At 40.6% G+C, this 23234-nt stretch overlaps 1 protein-coding gene across 1 annotated transcript in view; it reads left to right on the forward strand.

Annotated features, from left to right (window-relative positions):
• The window catches only part of TSPAN4 (tetraspanin 4), a 364602-nt gene that overhangs the window by 75156 nt on the left and 266212 nt on the right, over positions 1-23234 (forward strand). Inside the window, exon 2 of the mRNA XM_050337173.1 lies at positions 3538-3619. The gene's annotated coding sequence lies outside the window, so the exon portion shown is untranslated. The remainder of the gene's footprint in view (positions 1-3537; positions 3620-23234) is intronic.

A 23234-nucleotide genomic window follows, 5' to 3' on the forward strand; every position in this document is an offset into this window, starting at 1 on the left:
AGGGAATTTGTATAGCAGGAGTTTGAAAAGTCAATGTGATTGATGTCAAGTAAGTCTGATGTTGTGTAGTCTTTGAGCCTGTTATCTGCAATAATGCGAGTTAACCTCAGTGAACGATCAACAGCTGCAGTCATGGGCTAGCAGAGCTTCTAGATTATGACAACAAAGAGATCTTGACTTTTTTATCCTTCGAAAGGTAAATGGAAAAGTTTAAAGAAGAACTTCGTGGTCAATATTTTGATGGGGCCAGTATGGTTTTAGAAATGTTCATCAAAATGGATGCTGACATTCCTTAGTAGTCTGGTCTTCTGGCAGACATGAAAAAAAAGTCATAAAACAAAAAGATTGAACACAATGAAAAGGGAAGGATTCAATTTTATATTTTCTTGAGGATTTAGATTTTGTTGATTTTGTTTATTTTAATTTAATTAAATTATTAAATTTTAGATTTCAGTAACGCTGCCTATAGATATGTTTCATTAGATGGGCAGAAGAGCTGCTCCTCTCTTCAGGCAAAATGCAGAATTTATTTCTGGGCTGTGTGCCTGGTCAGTTGTATCTTTATATGTAGATGTCTGTGCTAAAGTGCACACAGATTTACAGCAAAGGAATTTAAGGTGTGGTGATCTCTAAGAGAGATCACTAGGTCAAGCAAGTTCTCTCTCCAAGATTATAAATCAAGCTAGATCAAGTGATACATAAGGCAGACAGGCACTTTCTTGGATTGGAAACAAGGCAGAAACATTGTAGAAACAATTCCTACAAGTTTAATTTTACTCGGATTTTTGTTGGTTTTACTGCTTTTGCACTTTGAAACTGGAACAAATGTGAGATTCTGTTCATTCCAATAAGCTGGAAATGAAAACAAAGACACATTTGTCCCAGTGAGGTCCTTTTTAATACATAGAATTCTCTGAAGATGATCTCCATTCATGCCTTATTTCTATTAAGTCCTCTCTTAAAAGCTGCTGGGAAATGGAGTTTGGGTGCAATTTTCCAATTGTGAATAATCTTCCTGTTTCTGTAGTATGGATGCAGTTTGGGTTGAAGACATTATGAGGGAAAGCAGCACCTCGCATGGCACTTCAGGCTCTGTGTCTGATGCAGTAATGCTGTTCTGAGTAGCAGAAGTGTTCAAAAGGACACATCAATGCAGTGAGCAGTTCATAGTCTCCTTTCCCATATAGCATTACTTCTTACTTGAAAGATCTTCTAATGCTGTACTTGAAGTGCTTAATTTATGCAATACATTTTTTTTGTTTCCTTCTCAGTACTTCTCCTAAACTGAGAGTGTGCTTAAATGGAAAGGAATGGCCTTAGTTCTTCTGTCTGTCTAATCTAATTAATCTATTTCGTTTATTCAGTAATTAGACCATGCAGATTTTTTTTTTTTATTTTTTTTTTACTCATGAAGTAGAAGACGGGAGTGCTGAACATCTGTGTTTGTTCCTGTGGAGTCTGTCTGGTTGAATAAAAGACATCCTCCAGTGTCATCCTCTTCACTTGAAACAGGTGTTTGAAGTTCACCCTTTTGGATGGCTTTGAACTGAAGGCAAGGAAAGCCTACTGGGAAAATAAGCATCAAAGGCCTTGTAGGCCTTTTGAAAGAGTTAAATCGCTCTCTGATCTCACTGGTTTCACTCAGGCTGTTAGGTCTTTAAGCATCTTGTCTTTGAGGATTAGTCTGAACTTAATTGTCCATTCCTGATGGTTTCTGTCACCTCAAGTCTGCTAATCCTGCCTTAATAATTATGGCAGTCATTGCATTGCTGTAAAAACTCTTGCTTTTTTTCTTTATAATATTCTTCACTCAAAAGCTTTCCCTTTAAAGCCTTTCAGCCAGTTCATAATTGGGATGATGGGGAGCGAGCAGTGGGAGTAGAGCCATAGCACTTGATAAATTGTTTTTTCTCAAGTTCTCTGGGCTCCCAGAGCAAGGGAAGTGTCACCAAGCCACTTTTTTGCTAAAACCTGCTGTTAGCAAGCTGTTAGTGTTGATTCCCAGGTGCTTTGCATTAGTAGAATGGTTTCTACCATCTGCATTTGCCAAGAGTCCTGTGGGCTTTGAGAAAACTTCATGTGTAGTTTAGAAGCAGTGTGCACTTGTATGTGAGTCTTATCATGATGGAAATGAAGTGCTACAAAGATGATTAATGGACTGGAGCATCTCTTACATGAGGAAGGGCTGAGAGGAGAGAGCAGGGATTGTTTAGCTGTGAGGGGAGAAGGCTTAGGGGGGATCTTATCAGTATATATACATAGCTGAAGGAAGGGTGCAAAGAACTTTGGAGTCAGGCTATTCCCAGTGATGCCTACTGACAAGATAGAGGCACAAAATGAAACAGGAAGTTCTGTCTGAACATCAGGAAAGAGTTTTGCTGTGAGGGTGACTTGGTTGACAGTCGCCTCACCTGGGATGACACAGGTTGTCCAGAGGAGTTGTGCAGCCTCAATTCTTGAAGGTCTTTAAAAGCTGTCTGACACGATCCTGGACAGTGGGCTCCAAGTGCCCCTGCTTGAACAGGGTGGTTGGAGCAGGTGTCCTCCAGGGATCCCTTCCAACCTTATCCAGTCTGAGACTCTGTGATGCTCAGCTTTAATGCAGAGCATCATGTGAGTAAAGACCTGACCCAGAATGGAGGTTTAATTTTCCAGCCATCTTGTCTTTCCCAGTTCTATGTGCAGTCATCTCATCTTTTTGTACCGTGTGGTCCCACTAATGACACCTTTTGCTTTTCTATCGATTTTTTTTAATTATTTTTCGTTCATTAAACCCCCTTCAATTTCTGTATGCATGAGATTTTGGGGAGAGCTGAGGTTTCTTTAAAAAATATAAATAAAAAATTAGTTTTTGTGGTTATACAAAAAGAAATCAGACGTATAACTTTCTAAAAAGACAAAATATTATGTAATAAATGAAGACATTCTAACACTCTCTGTTTTATGAAAACATTGATTTTAGGAAGCTGATTTTTAACTTTTCCTCCCGTTTGGATTTATACATTACATATTCTGGATGTGTAGAAATTACATTCGTGTCTCTTTTGAATCTCAAGTCCTTGAAGTGCTCATATCTGATCCAGTGTTTAATGGGATTCAGATTATGCAAAGAAGCTGATGATGCCACCCTGTTCTAATGAAGTGCTCGAACATGGGCCTGAGTGGAAACATGCAGTGTGGGATGTTCAGAAGTGCCCAGGAGAAAGAGTTTAAATCCCACTGATGATCCCACTAGCCTGAGAACATGGTGTCTCCCCCTTGCTCTGCTCCTGCTGCCATTGGTGGGTGTTGTCATTCTGATACTTCACGAGCCAAGCTATGGGTTTCATGCACCGTCCCTTTATAGTCACACTGATGCAAACTCTCATACCTTGCCAGGTTTTCCTCTATTAGGTTTTGAGTGATTTTAGAGTAGTTAATTAGGGGGTGGCAATGGTGTCTCTTTTGTCCTTACCAAAGGCACAGTTAGAGAGAGCTGTTTTCCATATATTTTGTTAAAGACACATAGCTGCTGACACACAGGCTCTTGTTTTGCAGGTCGCCGGTTTACGGGCTGTGGAAAGGCCACCTTGTCAACTGGGATCACATCAGGTGCTCTGAGCTCCCATTCCTGCATCAGGTACGTGAATAGCTGTGATCAATTTATTGATCTAAACTAACATTCCAAGTGGGTAATTGCATTTCAACTTTAGGCCTCAGTGAATGGCTTATTAAAGAGTAGAAATGACAATCTGCAGAAGCTATTACAATTAATATAATGGGTTAGGCTGGTAACAGAGATGTTGTTTACTGCTGATGTGGATTGTATTTCCTTGTTTCCCTCCAAGTGGGGTGGCCTGGTAAGATGTTGTGCTGAGCCCTTTGGGTGAGGGGACTGAAATGGGAATTGAATAATTATCTCAGGATCCTCCTTTTTGTGTTAGTGTTACTGGCAAACTAACTGATGTGGGTATTGTTTATGTGAATACAGAGCGCAACTGTATTCTTTCCAAGTCAGATCAATTTCTTTCTGTTTATGATGATGAGACTTCGCTCTTTAAGAAAAAATAATTAAATAAGATCCCATCTACTGCAGTCATGCATGAAATATGTCCATCTTCATTCTTTCCCCCAAACCTGCGTCTTTTTTCACAGCCTGTATATTTTGAATAGGGGGAAAAAACCAACCCAGTCCTTCCAGTCATACTACAGAAACAGTGAAGGTGTTGAAGAACATGCTGTGGGAAGGGAAGGACAGATAAACAGACTAAAAATTGAGGTGCTGCAGCACCTGGCACAGTTGCTGTACCTATATAGTTGATCACCCAGCAACAAATGACTGAGACACTGAGATATATTTGGGATAATCTCACAGAGTGCAGCCCCTGAAGTGGGCAGAAAGGAAAAGGATGATGCAGTGGAATTTATGTGCAGTCCTTTCTAGAGCCTTGTAGGGAAAAATAGTTTTGAGTCTTCTGGAAGATCAAACCTACAAATAAAACACTTTAATAACTTCCAGGTTGGTGTATCTGAAGCAGTGAAGCGTTTAGGTAGAGGGTCAGTCTTTCCCCTTTATTTTATTTACCTTAAGTACTTTGTATTTTAATTTCCTTTAAGCAGTGCAACTGACATAAGGACCAGTCTCAACCTCCACCTGAAAGTCAGATTTTTACCAGAAATACGGAAAGAAAAATAATTTTTAGTTTGCAGATAAAAAGAAAATACAGGTGAAAGGAAATAGCAAGTACTTACTGCTGGCAAGTTACTGGGGACACTCAGAAAAGCAGTCACCATTGTATAGTGTCCCTTTTCACTGGAAATTGCAGGTGATTATTGAAGTCCATGTAGGTCTGTGAACTTTTGCAGCACATCCAAACTGAGGATTTGACAAAGGTCCATGGTGTGAAGTGCAATTGAGTTGGGTATCTGATGTTAATTGGTATCGACTTTTGACTTGGTTCATCTCACTCTCTAAAATGCTGATGTGTATCAGGAATTTTTATGTTCCTTGATTTTCAGTGACCCTTCTCCTCCTGGGTTGTTTTGGGTTTGGGTTTTTTTTTTTGTTTGTTACTGTTTTTGTTTTGTTTTGGGGTTTTGTTTGGTTTTTTTGGGTGGGAAAATGTATTTTCTTTGATTTTATATGTATTCTGTAACTCCCATGTTAGTTACAACTGAAATTAAGATTTGTTCTATATCGTTAACATTACTGTGTGTCAGTTGAATTGAATCAACCAAAGCTCAGTGATTTATGCTAGAAAAGAACTCTTTTTGTTTCTTTTTTACCCTTTTTGTTGTCTGTGAAAACTGAAGTATCTGTCCTTCAGAAGGGCTATTCTGTCCATGTAGCTTTTGCAGTTAAATGGAACAGGTAGTGTAGTTACTGGTAGTGTAGCCATAATTTACCAACTAATAGAATCTTTAACTGGACTAGTTTTTTTGTTTGTTTGTTTACCGAGTTAGTGTGTCAAAACTTAACTTTGCTTTCAATTCTCAAACTGAATTATAGGTTTAGGCCAAGGAGGTTCATCAAACACAGGATTTCAGCAGCTGGACTGACCCAATTTTCTACATTGTTAGTGATGATTTTGTTGGTTTTGTATGACTATATATTTAATTCAGCAGAGCTTTCAATAGGCAAGGTTCGAAGAAGAGGGGGAGGCCTCTTTGTTTTCTTTGTTACTGTAAATATTCACACAGCATGACTGTATAATTTGAAGGATACAGCTCTTAGGGCCGTGTTTACTCCCTCATCCTTACAGCATTGTGCAGAGCCCTTCTGTATGAAGTGTGCAGGAAAAAAACCCCAAACAAAACCTGTTTCTCTGCAGAAATTTTTTATATTGAGTTTTAAGGTGGTCTTTACAGACTAAGGACAAATCCTTTTTTTCGGTGGTGCAAGGGCTTCTAGGGAAATATGGTGAATGAGTGCTGGGGGCATCTGTTTGGGCTGACATGGAATGTGTTTGACTATGCATATACTAATTGTTTGTACTTAATGCAAAAGAAGTGTGAGTTTCCCAAGTAGTATTTCACTGCTGAAATCAGGCAATATGAGTTGTCATCTCAAGTGCAGCACCTCTGGGAGGTGAGATTTAACCAAAATCATCTACAGATGTGGAGATGAACTGGTGGAAAAATGGCAGACTCTTGTCTTCTTTCACTAACAGAAAGAGGGAAGGGCCTGCCTGTGTCAGTGCAGTACTTATACACAGTCTAGACGAGAAGCTGTCAGGTTGTAGATGCTGAGGGATTTAAAAGGATCTTTGTGCCATGAAAACAGTCTCTGCCCGCATGCCTGATGTTAGGAGTGGAGTTGTTGTGGAGGGGAATAAGGCTTTGCTTTTCCCACCAGTGTTTGTTTTTCTTTAGCTCTTTCCGCTTCTGGCCTCACTGCTGACAGGGAGACTGGTTTACCATGCTAAACACCCCGGGGCTGACAGGGTAGAGAAAACCTAGAGGCTCCTTTGACAGCCATAATCAATAAGAAGTGAAAAATCTCGCTTTGAGGAGACCTTTTCCAACTGTAAATGGCAACAAAAGTCACTAAGGTGAAACCCTGATTTTTAGATCGAACTGTCAAAGCAGAGGACCAGGAATCTGGGCCCAGGCGAAAGATTTGCAAACCAAGAGTTTCTATCTGCTCGTCTGTGTGCGCCTCAACCAAGGGGAGAACTACATTGTGCCAGACAGTCCTCTAAAATGCCTTCCTCAGCCCATAAGCTGGGGCTTTACTTAGTACATCCCTCAGAATTTAGAATCATAAAATTGCTAAGGTTGGAGAAGACCTCTATGATCATCGAGTCCAACCATTAATCCAGTACCACCATGTTCACTGCTAAACCCCATCGCTTGGGGTGCCACATCCACATGTTTTTTGAGACTTCCAGGGATGGTGATTTCACCACTTTCCTGGGCACCCTGTTCCAATGCCTGACCACCAGCACTGCTGCTGGCTTCTTGTGTATTTGTAATATCCAATCTAAACATCCCCTGGTGCAACTTGAGGCCATTTCCTCTCATCCTGTCACTTGTTACCTACGACTGACCACCAGTCTCTGGGCCCAGTCATCCATCCAGGTTTTTACCCAGTGAACAGTGCACACATCCAAGCTATGAGCAGCCAGTTTCTCCAGGAGAATGCGGTGGGAAATGGTGTCAAAGGCTTTAATAAAGTCCAGGTAGACAGCATCAACAGCCTTTCCCTCGTCCACTAAGTGGGTCACCTTGTCGTAGAAGGAGATCAGGTTAGGCAAGCAGCACCTGCCTTTCCCAAAACCAGCTGGCTGGGCCTGATCCCGTTATTTTCCTGTATGTACTGTGTGATTGCAGTCAAGATGATCTGTTCTAAAATATTCCCTGCCACCAGAGTCAGGCTGATAGACCTGTAGTTCCTCAGATCCTCCGTCTGACCCTTCCTGTAGGATGGACATTACATTGGCAAACCTCCAGTCAACTGGGATCTCCCTGGTTAGCCAGGACTGCTGAGAAATGATCGAAAGTGGCTTGGTGTGCACTTCCAAAAGCTCCCTCAGTGCCCTTGAGTGGATCCAGTCAGGGTCCCTAGACTTGTGTATGTCTGAGTAGTGTAGCAGGCTGCAGACCATTTCCTCCTGGGTTATGGGGGCTCCAGTCTGCTCCTTGTCTCTGTCTTCCAGCTCAGAGGGCTGTGTACCCTGAGGATAACTGGTACTATTAAAGACTTGCCCAAGAGCTTTCATTATCAAACTGAAAGCTTCTCCAAAGTTCCTACTCGCCTTATGAGGGATGATGAATTTCTCCAGCTCTTGAGAGAGTCACCGGAAGGTGAGGAAACTTCATTAATAAAATCTAGGCAGAAGGAGGGATCAGAATTAACTTTTTAACCAACAGGTTTACTTTATTTTTAAAAATAAGGAAATAATTTCTACGGAAGAAAAAAAGTTTTTTCTTTCCAAATAATTGTCAGCAGGTCACATTGAAAATGGGAATAACAACTTTTAATTATGAATGGGGATAGACAGAAATTCCCAGAGCACCTGGTTAATCAAAAAATAGACGCTTAGGAGTGCAGTATTTTTCATGCTGTATTATAGTGATAATGGCAAGTCATTCAGAAAGCACAATAGGAAAAATTAAGTCTAGCTGATGTATTCTTGTTTTGTGATGTTGAGTAATTGGTAATATGGGCTCTTACTGTCATTGTTTTGCAGGAAGCAGTGCAAGCAAATAAACAGGTCTGTATCCTGTCTTACTCACAACTTAACTGTTTATTTGGTCGATAGGGAGTTTTTGTTGCCTTTGTGTTATGGGTTCAGGTAAGAAATTTAGTGGTAATAAAACCACAGAGCTCTTGCTGCAGGCTTTGCGCTGATACATTTCAGTGTTTCATGAAGTGTGATTAACCTCACATTGCGGATATGTAACAGAGAAAGAGGTTTGCCCCCATTGTCACTTGGCTTGCAGGAGAACTGGACTGTGTATCCCTGGCCTTGAACCTCAGCTCCCTTTGTCTGACCACGCTCTGCTTTGGTTTGTTTGTAGAACTGTCAGTGGTATAATTCCTCCTAAGGATGTGGGGAAGGTTTTAGATATTAACCAGGTACCTTTCTGTCAGCACTAAATTAATTTTAAAGGAGAGATACAAAAATAGCACATCCTTTTATATTAGGTATCATATGTCCTCTGGAAGCATCTTTGCCAAATGCTATTAATGGCTACTCAAGAGATTCATTCTATTATCTTGACTAGCTTATTTCGAAAGTAGTTTGACATTTTATTTGTCTGACTTATCTGTTGTTGTGGGGAGATCTTATTTTATTACCCTTGAGAAGGCTAAAATGTTAACCAGGAAATACAGGAGCTTCTTTTGTTACTTTTTTACTATGAAATATGAACTCACAGAGTGGAGTGTTGGCTCTGCAGTAAAGGAGAGTTCTTGGCTCATGGATGGGAAAAATGGTGCTCAGGAGACTTAGATTTGACTACAAACAGTCCCACGCCCTCTGGGGTAAATTACTTATTCCTCAAATAGGAATACAAAGCAGTTTTGAGCCCTGCACACCATACCTCTCCAATGGGAAATTGAGTTGGAGCTTTGTCTTCCTTTGGCACTGCCAAGGTCCCAGTTACTGTAGTCAGGGTGAACAAGCACTGCAGGGAGGGAGTATGCTGGAGTGAAGTGGGTTCGTGCTCCCAGAGCAGACTTTGCTGTGAATAGTAGGACAGATGTAGTTTAAAATACTGGTGTTACTGGTGAACGTGTACCATCAGTAGTGTGAACTATAATGGGAACTATAGTATGTTAACAAAAAGTCCTTTTGCCTGGAAGAATAAGAACCATTTTATATGGTCATCTTTTAGACTGAACTTGTTTCTTCCTCAGCCAGTTCAGACATGCTTGACATCAGCTGAATGCTCTTAAATTTAATGGCTTTGAGTGTTTTTGTATTGATATTCTGGTGTACAGTCCTCTCTGCTTCATGATTTCCTGATTCCACCTTTCATGCATGCACACACACTCTCCATTTGGAACACAAGATAAATATTTGATTTGATTACGATCTTTGGGAGGCACAGTGAGTAGGAGGAGTTTATTGAGAGGCCAGGAGAAAGCTCAGAGTCAGATAAGACAGAAAGAAAACCAGTTGAGATGGATTGGCAGTTTTCTATGTGTGAGCACACTATGTTACATTTTGAGTCAAAGAGGATAAAAAGCATTTGATTAATAGAAACCTGGGTGAAGACATGTCCTGCTACATTTTTTTTAGGAGTCTGGTAGATCCTGGGCTTGACACCCAAAAAATCTGTCCTCTAATATGAGGAAAGTTGAATGAACTTTCCTCATATTAGAGAAAACTGTAAGGTAAATGAAATAAGTAAGTAGAGCAGGCATATATTATTAAGCAAGTTTTGTGTGAGTAAATGAATATCCACATTTTTAAAAGGAGTCTAAAACTCAGGCCTGCAGAAATAAATTTCTTTGTCTTAATAATATACAACAGAAAGCTTTTGCTTTTTGAGAGAAAAAATACAGAAAACTTTGGACCTTCTTAAAGCAAAGATAATTGCACTCTAGCTTATTTTAATTACATTATCTTAAGTAGGTCGCTCACATGCTTAAACTGTGGAAAATTTAGGAAAGTTTATGAACCTGGCATAACAACAGAACCAGGGGACCTTGATTTCAGTCTCCTTTTGCTTCAGCATTTCAGCATGGACTGCCTGCAGTCAGAGAGAACGTTTACTTGTACTTGTTTTCTAATCCAGACTGGTGTTAGCACTTCTTTTCTGGGTCAACTGATTTCATTACAGACATGTTCATTGCAGTCAAGCTGTCTTGTAGCAGCAGTGATAAAAAGATAAAATCAGGCTTCTAAAAGCAATGGTGACAAGATTGGCTCTGAGTGGATAAAGAGACTGAAAATAGGAACAACTTCATGTGGTCAGAGATGGTACTGAATATTTACTTTCTGATTTAGGGTGTGCTTTGTGGCTCTAGAAAAATGAGGCAAAAATTACCAACTCAGTTCCTGATTTCTTAAATGTGTGGCTCTGTTTTCTGAGCTCAGGATGCTTAGGATCCTGCATGTCTATTTGGTACTGAAAAAGTCTGACCTTTGATGTTACCTCAAGAGCAGCAGAGCTCTAAGCACACTTATAGGAGCTCCTCCCCTCTTCAGCTGCTGAAGTGGTACACCAGAGCTCCTGTGAAAACTTGAGTAAAGGGCTCCTTTGGAAATATTTAGCTGCAAAGATACAACACAGAGAGTAGTAGAAGAAGGGCTTAGGGCTTTGCTCTATGTTTTAGTGTAGATGCAAGCTGGTCTTTAAACTCCTTGGGAACCCCTGAGTAAAAAGGTTAGTTATAAAGGTAATGCTACTGGGTATAATACATTTGGAAAATGCCAACATTTCTGATAGGATGGTTTTCAGGCATGACATGCATTACCAAGACAGTTCAGTGGGATTGCAGTACACAGAACATCCGTTTCAGAAAAAAAATCTCTATCCTCGGCTTTTTACACATCTTCTGCAGCTTCTGCGGTGAACTGTGCAGCCTGATCAGTGTTATCATTGTTATTTTTTTCTGCTTAACTCTTTAAATATGGGCATGCAAAGGGGCCAGGAGAGGCTGCTTCAGACCATCATGTGTTTGCTGGCTGGAGCTCTGCCAATATAACTCGAGGAGACTGTAGTGGTGGGGAGTCTTTCCTGGAGTTCAGGAAAGGAGAAGGAAAAAAGCTCTGTGCTATGAACGGAGAAGTTTGCATAAAGTACACTCTGCTGGAAACAAGTCATGCAAGGTGGTTAACAGTGTAACTAATTTTTCCTTCTTTCACTATGAAGCCCATCTTCTTTAAAATGAGATGTCAGTTATTGGCAGTTTGAACTTCTCAGTGGTGTTCAGAGTAAAAGGGCTTTATAAGCATGAGATACGATGTTTTCCTTCTGTTACATAGCAGGTAAGGTCTTTCCACCTCAGTTTGACCGGAACTTCACCAGGCACAGAGAGCGAGCAAGGCAGTAAAGAGACAGAACCTCTGTTTTTACTTCTTGGCTGTTGGGTGTAGTCTTATGGTGAGGGATAAGGAGCCATGCTAATGTCCTGCTCCACAGTCCTTTCAATTCAAAGACCCTCACTTATTTAAAAAGAGCTGAAAAAGACTTCAAACCTGTCTCCTTCCATCAAGCTCATAGTATTGTTGGCTGTTCAACTTGGAAAAGAGACATTAAAATAATATTATCCTGGAGCATACCCCTCCAGTGATACCCCTGTCTTCTACTTGTTTGGTGTTCAGTAGCACTGTGTCACAGCATTGTTCATTAGCTCCTTGCCTGCTGTAAAGAGAGATTTCCCTCTGGTTTCAACCCACAAATTGTTATGGCTGATTACTAGAGGGGGAAATGCTGTACTCTCTTTATAGCCCTATTCTTATATCTGTCCCTGTTTCTCCTCAATGCAGTGGATACTTTTCCTTCTCTGATTTCTTCCGTAAAATCACAGGTTGTAGTGGAAGTGACCTCAGTAGGCAGTAAAGACTTGAAGTTGAAACAAAATGAGCAAAGCTACAGGGAAAATGAATTTGGTTGTAAAGTTTTCACTGTGGGATCAGCCAAATCCTGAGATCTATCTATTCCTGAACTTTTCCTAGGATATGGTATTTTAAATTAATTATATAGGTATAACCCTCTGTGCGGACATTTGTTCTAGAGTAAGAGTGTCTATGTAGAAATTGAACTCCTGAAACCACTTGAAAGTATTTATTCTGCAGTAGCTGCTTTGATTAATTTCTAAGCATGCCAGGACCTACAGTGATTACAGCTGATACAGCTTTTGTTCCTCACTGCTTGCTTAAAGAAGCTCAGAGACTGTCCCCAGCAATGAGTCAGGTTCAGAATTGTGCCCTTTCATTTTATTTAAACTAGCAGAAGAGAACAATCTTCTCGACTTTTCATCTAAAAAAGCATATCACAGATTGAAAGATTGCACTGTGTATCTGTGTGCTGACTCCACAAACCTCCCACCCTTTGCCACCATCTCTTTCATAACAGTAGAGTTTAAATGTGGAAACATCTCTTAAGTCAGACAAGGATATTTGGCTCAGAAAATGAGAGGAGGTCGTCAGTGCATCACATGAAGTGATACGTGAGGGGATGAGACATGTCTAATGAAAAAGACTGGAAAAAAGCAAGGGAAGAGTACTGAGGGAGAGAAAACCAGAAGTAAAAGGAGTGGAAAAGAGGAAAAAATGCAGGGAGAGGCTGTAAGGTCCTGATGAAATTAAAATGAGTAGCTGTTAACACACAGGAATTGCTCCGTGACTTTGGATAGGCCAGGACTCCCTGCTCCACTGGCTTTCCTGCCATGCAGTCCCTGTTCACTTCTGCTGAGAACTTGGCCTTCCTCACTCAGAAGTTGCCATCTGTCATAGTCACCCACTGGCCTGTGAATTATTTGGGCTTGTCTAAAGGCACGAACTGCTGAATGCATGAGCTCACTGCAGGATTGGTGCTGTAGCTCAGCTGGAGGCCAAATGGTAGAGCCTCAGCCCAAGAAAAGCCCCAAAGCAGCTCCCACAGCTCTCCCCAAGGTTCCCAAAAAGAAAGGGTGCAGACCTCAACTGTGCTGCAGCCAAGACTGTGGGCACAGTAACAGTATTTAAAATTGAAAAAAGTAAGTGCTGTTCACCTCAGGTAAACATTTATCTAAGGACCTTACAATTTTATTGTTGTTTGGATGAGGCTTCATAGAAATTTGGTGTGATAGCTCAGCTATTTCCAATAGAAATGGGGAAAGATATCAAAGGGAAGTACCTGCTGAATAATCGAGAGCTAGGGATAACCTTCAGCTTACCCAAGCACACGGCTCCTGCTCCTTCCCTTGGGCAGTGTGCACAGTTGCTTCTTCATCAAAAAAAGTCTTTCCTCTGCATGGAGCTCATGAAGAACCTCATATTCTCTGATGTTGGACCAAAACTTCGTTATGTTCCTGACGTTCTGCTTGCTTTCAGTTTGTTGCCTGCAGTTCTGGTGAATCAGCATCTTTTATTTGACCAAGAGCTGACCTAACTCGGCGGTGCCCAAATGTGTCCAGTTCTCAGAGGAGTTTCTTTGACAACAGGTGAAAAATGGAGAACTTAGTCACTCATTGGAGCTCTTGACTTCAGGTCAGCTCTGAGAGCTCAGTATTGCTCCCTTTTCTGGGGTCAACAGAAATTAATTAATTATTTTGTCCTGATTGCTTCAGAAGGTCTCCCTATTCCAGGACTGTTTGGCTGGGTGGGAAATGGTTAAAAGTATCTGCCTGCAAACCCTCACCTTTCATTTCTGCTGAGGGGAAAATGTGATACATGCATTAGGCTATAGCACTGACCAAAAAAACTGCAACACTTTGCACCCAGTGAGCAGCTGATGAATGTGATGGTCTGTTTAGATGTCTCTGTCTCCCTCAATCTCTGTTTAGAAACAAATGACAGAAACATAAACACATTCCTGAAATCAAGGAATAGTTACAGTTCATGAACAACAGAGAGTCAGATTCGAAACTGGTGAAAGTTACCATAGCTTCACTAAAGTTTCATTTATTTATGTTTACATTATTTTAGCAGCGGGATTTCACAGCTCTTATTTAGAGCATGGCTTTGAGAGTAACTGAATCAGCTTAAGGAAGGTGGCAGTGGACTCTGCTGTGAGGAGATCAGAGCTGGGAGGGAGAGTTAGCCCTCTTAAATCAGATGTGATGTCAGTAAAAGTAATTATGTGGAACTACAGCCTTAATAGAGTGCTGCAATTTTATACCAGCTCCTGATATGACTGGTAGCTAAACTTTAATTTACCCACCACCTCCTGCTCTTCATGCTGACTGCCATAATTATGAAAGCTGCTCTCATCTGAAAATGGTCTTAAGAGTTACCAGTATGACGACACTAAAGGTAGGCTAAGAGCGAGTCATATACTCCGTATCATGAATTCATAAACTGCTCATCTTGTGCCAGTGGCATTATAAAACAAAGTTAACATTCTGGAAATCCTTTTCATAGTCCAGGTACACTATGAACTCCTATTAATTTAAGCCTAACTCTTTTAAAAAAGTGCACTGGTTCTGTTTGTAATGAGTTTGGAAGATGCAAGGTCTGTTTATGGGCTCAGTCTCAACATGTCTTTCTGTTATTACAGAGCTGTTTCAAATTTAGTTTGAAGCTAAATCTATGCAATTCCTTCATATCAGCTGAATAATGCTTCTAGTGTATTGAGCTATAGATTTTTTTTTTGGTGTTAATTTTGCCAATTTTTATCTATTGCTTATATATTGCTTTATAGTTTCAGGGAAACTTTCCGAAGGACTGGAGAGAGTGTCACGTAACAGTATTTTTTTAAATTTTGATAGCATGCAAGTGAAAGATACTTGGGTTATCCTCGTTTTTGAAGTTTAGTCAGCCCTCAGTTGGGATTTCTGGACGTGTCTGTGGCACAGATTTAGATACTTTTTGCCATTTTGAATTTTCTTCTTTTGACTTCAGGAGGTACTAAATCTAATAAGGGCAGACCTGTCACTATAAAATTGAAGCAGAGACAGGAAATAGGCATTTGTCATATGGGTGAATTTCAACAAGCTTGATTTCGTATTGCTTTTTGAAAAGCAGTCTGATGTGATAAATGACAGCAAATGCAATTCTGCTTAACAGTTACTGACCTCTTTTTTTGGTAGCATTCCTGCAGAAGTTGCAATACTCAAACCTAAATATAGAAAAGAGGCTGCAAGCATGTTATGAGGCTTTCCACTTGTATAGAGTATTGCAAAGTGCTTTGAGTAATAAGGCCTTGTTAAATATGAGTAATTTTGCTCTTGTCTAGTTCTGTTACAGATGTGAAGGGATAGAAAAGTACAGATTGTCATGACAGATGTTAGCCACGTCCCTTGGTGTACATCTGGAAAGCTCTTGGACTTAAACTGAAATGTTCTCACAGACATTGACATATATTGGTTGGTCACTGCTTCTCTGCCCCCTCTCTTGGCATACAGATAACTAATAATATTTATTGCCTGATCACAGTGGGCAAACTCTATAATTTTAGAAGTATTTATTGTCAAGATCAATGTGAAGTTTTATGCCAACAAAGCTGAAGGAGGGGGAAAAAGGCTGACCAGGTTCTTTACCAGGGAGTGTTGACTTTTGGCTATCTTCATACCATGCCTTCATTCCATGACCCAGAAAAGGTCACAGAAGGGAAGACTTTCACTGCTAGAGGTTTCTAGGCTTGGGAGAGCTCTCTTACACTGTGTGTTAGAGGGGATACAGCATGCATAGGAGTGTGTAGATTGTCTCATCTCACCTGGTGCGTGTGGACAAAGCAATCACCAGAGGTAATGTGTAATCCATAGAGAGCAGCCCATGAAGCCGCCACTTACTGCTGAACCATTCCTTTAAAATCTTTTGGGGCACATCTCTGGATGCACGTTAGCTGAAATACATTTAGTAGTGTAAGGACACAGGAAAATCTACTCATCAAGACCAGTCATTCTGAACAGAGAGAACTCCAAATATTCTGTCTGTCTCCTTTTCTGTGTGAAGTCTGTGATAGAGCTAATTGTGACAAAACAAATTTTTTAACCAGTTCAGTATCACATCTGGAAAAAAGTCAAGATTCTTTGCAACCTTATTTACAGTCAAGTAAACATTGTGCAAAAATTTGTATAAGGCAGCATACTCTCTTCATAATATATTTGTATTTATGCATGTGTGTGTATAAATGTATCTTTATCCCTACAGAAAAGCAGACTGTGAAAACACAGTGTTCATTTCTTAGAAACCTTGAGTACAGTGGTCCCTCATACCGCTCATACCCCTTATACATCCTGGATGTATTATTTCTTTTTTTTAATACTCTTTTGTGCTTGTAAGAAAGGGGAGCAAAGGCCACCCCTTTGGCACCAACCACTTTCCTTTTGAAAACCTCTGTTCTTTGCTGCGTGTCAGATGGTGTTATAGGATAGTTTCTAAACCAGATTAATTAAGTTCAAGGAAAGTTCCCAAGCTTTGCAGAAGCTGTCAATTTGCATTTTTATTTTTATTTGCTTTTTGACACAATCTAGTGTCAAAGAGAGTTCAAAATCCAATATGACAGCATGATGGGAAGGTGTTGTGACTTCTTTCCAATTTAGAAGGACTGCTTTCCAAGTGAGATCTCCAGCATCTCTTACTGCTGTGAGGAATGCAGCAAGTACAAAGATGCTTTGCAATAAGTGTCCCCAGGAGGCCTGGTGAAGCCTGAACTTGAACATGGGTGAGCCAGTTGAAACCCTTCCCAATATGAAATACCTCTCAAATTGGGACTACGAAAAGCAAATATCCTGCTGTTTAAACTAATTTACTAATAAGAAAATGTTTGCTAATTGTTGATGATTCTTTGCATTATGTTTCCTTGCAAATCCGGGACTCCTGTCCATATTAGCTTCCTCTTGGGAAAACCCTGAGTATGAAAGGAAATACAGTTCCAGATAGCACATTCTGGCTGATTAGTTCTTCCCCTTGGACACAGCTGCAGAGTTGATGTATACTGTGTATAGTATTAATTCACACCTTTTGCTTGGATTGGGGTTTAGATCCCTCCCAGGGTGCATCTCCTGTTCATCCCTGTCCACCTACAGTTGTCGGTGTGATGAGCCATTTGGGCACAGTTAGGCTCACTGGAGGAGTAAATAAAGCTTCCTACAGGTTTTGTCAGTCTCTCATGTACCCTCCTTGAGCTAACTGCTCAGTTAAGATCCTGTTGCTCAGTCTCTAGACAATTTTAAATCCCTGTGGCTTCAGATCTCGACTTCAGTGAAGCTGTGTATGCAATTTCTTAACCTTGAACTGTTGTTTAAACTTGTACTTCCCTAACAGAGCACAAATCCAGGTACTTAGCTTTATGGACATACTTGTAGGGTTGAATGCCTCTCAAATCAGATTGAATGCTCTGTCAGTTCTAGGAAGAATTGAAGGGCAGATTTTTACTTACCTTTTTTCCCTCCCCCCAAGTCGGTATCTTGAAAATATAAGACTTCTAACTAGAGTTAAGGAAAAGTCATACTTTTCTAGGAGTTTACATTTCTGAGAGAGTACTGGTTGTGAAGGTATTGGGGTGTGGTTGCTTTTAATTTTGCTTTTTAACTTAACTTTCTCTGCAGGCTTTTGGCTGTAGTGACAGAATCCTTCAGGCATAACAAAGTACCGGCAGATTCCAGCTCTTGCATTTGCCCGATATCCCGTTGTGCTCAGTATTCTGGATGGTGTAGAAGCTGCTGTGTAAATCCTTGGCTTGGCAACAGAAATGCCATGCAGTTAACTCACTGAGTGGTCTTTGTTATGCTTCATCTACTTTTCTGATTTCATTTCAGATTTGGTAACACCTGGTCTGCAAGTGGTAATGACAGCCACAGTTGCTTATATACTTATATACTCATAGTTGTGTATTTCAGTGCATGTGTCTATGCATACTAAATGCTTACACAGTTCTATTGCAGTATGAGTTGCCATCATCTGTGGGAGTGGCCTACCAGTGTTTTCTTTCATTGCATTGATTCCCAAGGTGCCCTAAATCAATGAATGAATGAAAATGCATCGACTCGGAAGGAGCACGTTCTAGAGATTGTTCAGAAGTGAACCAGTTGACTTGACAAGTTCAATTTTGAGAGCAATCTTTTTCGGGGCACTGAAAGATAACAAGTGAGAAATCCTGCCCAGGAAACAAGAGAGACTCAATTTACCAACTGTCAGACACGTGACATTGATTTTGAACAAAGTGAACACCAGATTCTCTGAGGCTTGAGGCATCAGTGGAGCCCAAAAGTCAGATACACGTATTTGAATGATGCAGAGGAGCAACCTTTCTTTGGCAAGGTTGTTTTTATCTCCTGAAGTAAAATAATGGCATAAAATAATCCATAAAGGTGACTTTGCTACAGAGAGGACTTACAACCTAGATGTTGAAACAAATGTCTTGAAGATGTGTAGAGTAATGAATTCTAACTGATCACATTCCTCTTTCCATGGGAAAACCTCTTTCTGGATTTTGTTGCATGTTTCAGTTCAAATGCTGATCCTTTTTGAGGGGATTTCCAGCTTAGTTTGAGAAAATAAAAGGTGATGAGTGTTGAGAAAGATAGAATGTGTTGAGATATACTGTTGTCTCTTCTAGTCTTCAAGTAGTGCTTTTAGAATTAGAATTAAAACCCCACAGGTTTGGAAAGGTTGATTAAGTTGCTGAACCAGGCAGAAATGGTGGTTCAAGTTTACAAGCATGATATCAGGTGGTTTTGTTTGTTTGTTTGTTTTGCTTTTAAAGCCTCAGCAGTCCTGCTGCTGTGTTCGATTTGAGTCAAAAGCTTTTTGGTTAAGCTGACCCTTTTATACTTCTCAGCTTGGAGCTGGGTCTGTAATGTTTCTGTCAGTTAGAGGATTGTGAAGAAACTGCCAGGCAGGTGCTTTGCAGAGTTACAAGAGGTGATAGCTGCAGGGGATAGCACACTGCAGGTAAGAACAGCTGCAGAATGGCCCTTCTCTCCCCCTGCCTGCTGTGTCCATCGAACCTGTTGCTCTCGCTTTGGCCCAATGAGATACTGCTCCCAGCAGGTGCCAGGCCTTGGTGTGAGCAGTATGGTAAGTCAAAACATGAGCTGTAGCTGAGTAAACAGTCACAATCTGCCCAAAAAAAAATCATGCAAGTGTGCTGATTCTGCCTATCACATTCCTCGAAGACCAAATTTTTATGATGAAATGAGAGGTTTACCTACAAAAAGCCATATTTGCCACTGCATAGTTACACTGAGGACTAGAAAACTTGTGCTCCCTAGGGATCTTATCCCCAGTGATATCCCCACATGTACAACTATCTGAAAGGGAGTTGTAGTAAGGTGTGGGGATCGGCCTCTTCTCGCAAGCAGCTAATGGCAGGACAAGAGGAAATGGCCTAAAGTTGTGTCAGGGGTAGGTTCAAGGGGGACATCAGGAAGAATTTCTTCAGTGAAGAAATTGGCATTGGCATGGGCTGCCCAGGGAAGGGGTGGAGTCACCGTTCCTGGGAGAATTCAAGAAATGACTGGATGTGGCACGTAGTGCTGTGGTTTAGTTGACACAGAGTTACAGAATCACGGCATGTTCAGGGGCTTTTAATGGACCTTAAAGATTGTCGAGTCTCAACCCTGCCTGCACTGGGCAAGGACACCTCCCACTAGACCAGGTTGCTTAAGGCCTTATCCAACCTGGCTTTGAACACTGCCAGGGATGGGGCATGCACAGCCTCCCTGGGCAATCTGTTCCAGTGTCTAAGCACCCTCACAGTACAAAATTTCTTCCTAATATCTAACCTTAATCTTCCCTCCTTCATTTTGTATCCATTACTCCTTGTCCTATCACTGCAGTTCCTGACAGTGAGTCTCTTCTGGGTGGTGTTTGGTCAAAAATTGGACTCTCTGATCTTGGAGGTCTTTTCCAACCTGAATGATTCTATAATTCTATGATTTCGAATTCCCATAATGCTTTTAAAATGACATTTTACAAGATTATATTGCAATTAAAAAGTCAAAACAAACGTGAGAAATCCATGGGGGAAAAAAACCCCAGTGTTCAGTGAAAGTTTAGATTGTGTTTTGATTTTGATACATTCCTCTGTTTTCAGCAGGAAAAAACCTCCTACTCACTACGGGGGAAGGTGTTTTTCAAGCCCTGTCTTGCAAGTTGGAAATTTAAATGCAGCATCACTGTGGGTGCAGGTGACACTGAAAAAGTGAAACAGAACTTAAAATATGGATAGAAAAGAAAGACCCTTCATGAAGTAGATCTAGGTAAAAAGTAAAACTCCAGTCCTTTCTGCTGCCACTTTGGTCAATTCAGTGTTGGGATCAGACACTGATAATGGGCTTTAATTTACTTTACTATTTAGCATGTTGTGCATCTTCTTGAGTATGGCAGCTCATTGCCGTTTTTATATGGATATAGGAGGTACAAAATGGTTGTGTTGTTAATGGACTAACAATAGAGAATGAGAGAAAGAGGGAAAGGGCTAGTAATTTGTGATATGTGGGAGTTTTGCTGAAAAAGGATTATGTGGTTTAAAAAGTGGTTGTGCATTTTTTCTCTGAATAACTGCAAGGGTTGATAGATGTTTACAAGGTATGGAATAGCCAGTGCAGATCAGTAGTAGAGTCACTGCAACAACTAAAAAAAAGATTAAAACAACAATTAAAAAGTTAAAGTTTTTTTTGGTTTCTACGCGTTTCTCTGAGAGTGGGCTTGGGTGGAATGTTTACTGTGTTGGCAAATATTGGCAACTGTTAAAAGCTGTATTGGCTCCTGGGGTAGATTTTCATTGGTAGCTCATACTGTTCAGTGTTGAAGAGCTGTTCCTGTTGTGTAGGGAGTAAAATCTGGGGATGCAGCTGCAAGAAATGAATGACCTATGTTGGTAGGTAGAGTGGAGGTGAGCGAATTGACTGAGTAAACAGATACTTCTGCAAACCGTATCTTCTCTCCTGTCATAGTCTCTAAAGACACTTTGGGCATTTGGAATGCTAAAAACCTCTGTGATCTTTAGAATTAAGCATATCTCACTGTGTTCTTGAGTTTATGTAAGAATCTGTCAACCTTTTAGCCTTTGATCCTGTAGATTACAAAGACAGCTATAGCTCCCTACTGTGCCAGACACTGTTGTTCCAGGGACTGTATAAACATAACAGTTATGGAAGAGTTTTGCACCAGGTATCTCATTTTGCAAGCAGATCAAGGCACTCACAAAATGAGTAAATGTAATTGAAATATAATGCCATGGTTTCCTCTGTGCGTGCATGATTTTGAACAAGGATGTTCTGCTCCTGGATCAACAGGGTAGAATTCATCTGAGCCATCTGTATAATCTCTGCCAAACAAGGAAGCACCTTGTGCAGAAAGAATAGGGAGGGCAGGTGACGTGGTGGTGTCTCATTATACGTAAGGGAGGGCTTTGATTGCACGGTTAGTGCTGTTCTAGTTAGTGATGATGTGGTTGGGTATTTCTGTGTAAGGATTAGGGGGATGGGAAACAAAGAAGAGGTTGTTACACAGAATAGCTAGTACTGATTGCACTGATGAGTTATTCTGTAGGAATTAGAAGAAACTTCTGGATCTTATAGGGATGAAGAAAAAGTGGAGGCATCCCCAGTCTTTAATAATACCGATAGACCTTGGGCTGCTCAACCCCCTGAGTCAGAGGACCATGAGTGCGGGAACAGTGACTTTCCATTCATGGAACACATTGTGTAAGGTACCAGCTGTGTCAACTAAATGTTTCCAAGTCCATAGGGGCCTGATGGGATTCATCCTGGAATTCTGAAGGAGCTGGTAGATGTTATGGCAGGATCCTTCTCAATCATCCAGCAAAAGATCTTGGGAATCTGGGGGCAGGTCCCTGCTGGGGAAGTTAGCCAGTGCTATTCCAACCTACAAGGAGGGCAGGAGGGAAAACCCAGGGAATTACAGACCTGTTAGTCTAATCTCAAGTTCCTGGAATAAACTATGGAAAAAATTATACTGGGTACTATTGGAAGGCCTTTAAAGAATAATGCATTCATCAGGTAGAATCAACATGGGTTCACAAAGGGAAAGTCCTGTTTAACTAATTTGATCTCTTTGTATGCTAAGGTCACCCACCTAGTGGATGAAGTGAAAGCAGTGGATGCAATTTTTTTTTATTTTAATAAGACATTTGATACTGGTACCGTCACAGGTTCTTCACTCAGCACACCGTGAACCCCCTCATTTGAGGTCCCAGTGAACTGTCCAGACCTGTGTCCTAACTGAGTGTAACGCAGAGACATGAGAGATCAAGGTTTCTTGGTGGAAAGTATCTTTTGAGACATTTTAGTCCTATATGTTCAGCAAATGTTTCTGAGAAAACCCTGTATTCTCCCCTTCTATCAATATTTACTTTAATATCCATTTTCTAGTTTTTGTTTATTTGTTTGCTTTGCTGTGTGTCTCGGCTAAAAATCCAGTGATTTCAGTGCGGTGACAAAGGTAAAGGAAGAGCTGTGGAATGATCTACCAGAATGGGACTGAAATATGAAAATACCTTCATGCCTTGTAAACACAAGGTTGTTGATGCATGGGAGAACTAATAGAGATGGTTTCAGCAGGGAGCTGGAGAGTCATTACACCTTAATCACTCTTTGCTTGCTTTGAGGAAAAGAAACTGTTCCTCAACTGGTCATCAATTTTGCTTCCTGATTTATTTTAAAGAAAAAAATAGAAAGAAATAGGGTTTTTCAGAATTATTGACGTGTTTGTTTGTTTATTTGTTTGTTTTAAATTAGCAGTATACTAGAAGTAAAAAGAAAAAGAGGGGAATAAACACAAAGTTATCATTGAGGGAGGAGATGCATGTGGCTCAGGACTGACTTTTTTCTTGTGGACCAGAGAGTCTTCTCTTTTCTATTAAATGAATGTGGTTAGTGTGTGACAACTATGATATTGTTTTGTGAAATATAACCTTTAGACTTCTTTCTGAAGGGATAAAAAAAATCCTGCTTGATTTATGGAGAAAAAAAGTCTTAAACTGTAGGTGACATTAGCAATGAAAATGTCAGGCTCTGTAGTGTGTAATACATAACTGTGCTGTGTTTTCGCTGTATTTAATGTTATGGGACAATAACCAGGACTTCTGCTCTTCTGATTACTCATTTTGAATGCAGCCCTCCTCAAGAGAATAACAGTTTTGTACTCCTAGAGAGCAAAGTGCAGCTCTCTGAACTACTGCAA

The sequence above is a fragment of the Myiozetetes cayanensis genome, unplaced genomic scaffold, assembly GCF_022539395.1.
Source record: "Myiozetetes cayanensis isolate MyiCay16 unplaced genomic scaffold, myiCay2020 scf6-25, whole genome shotgun sequence".
Lineage (NCBI taxonomy): Eukaryota > Metazoa > Chordata > Aves > Passeriformes > Tyrannidae > Myiozetetes > Myiozetetes cayanensis.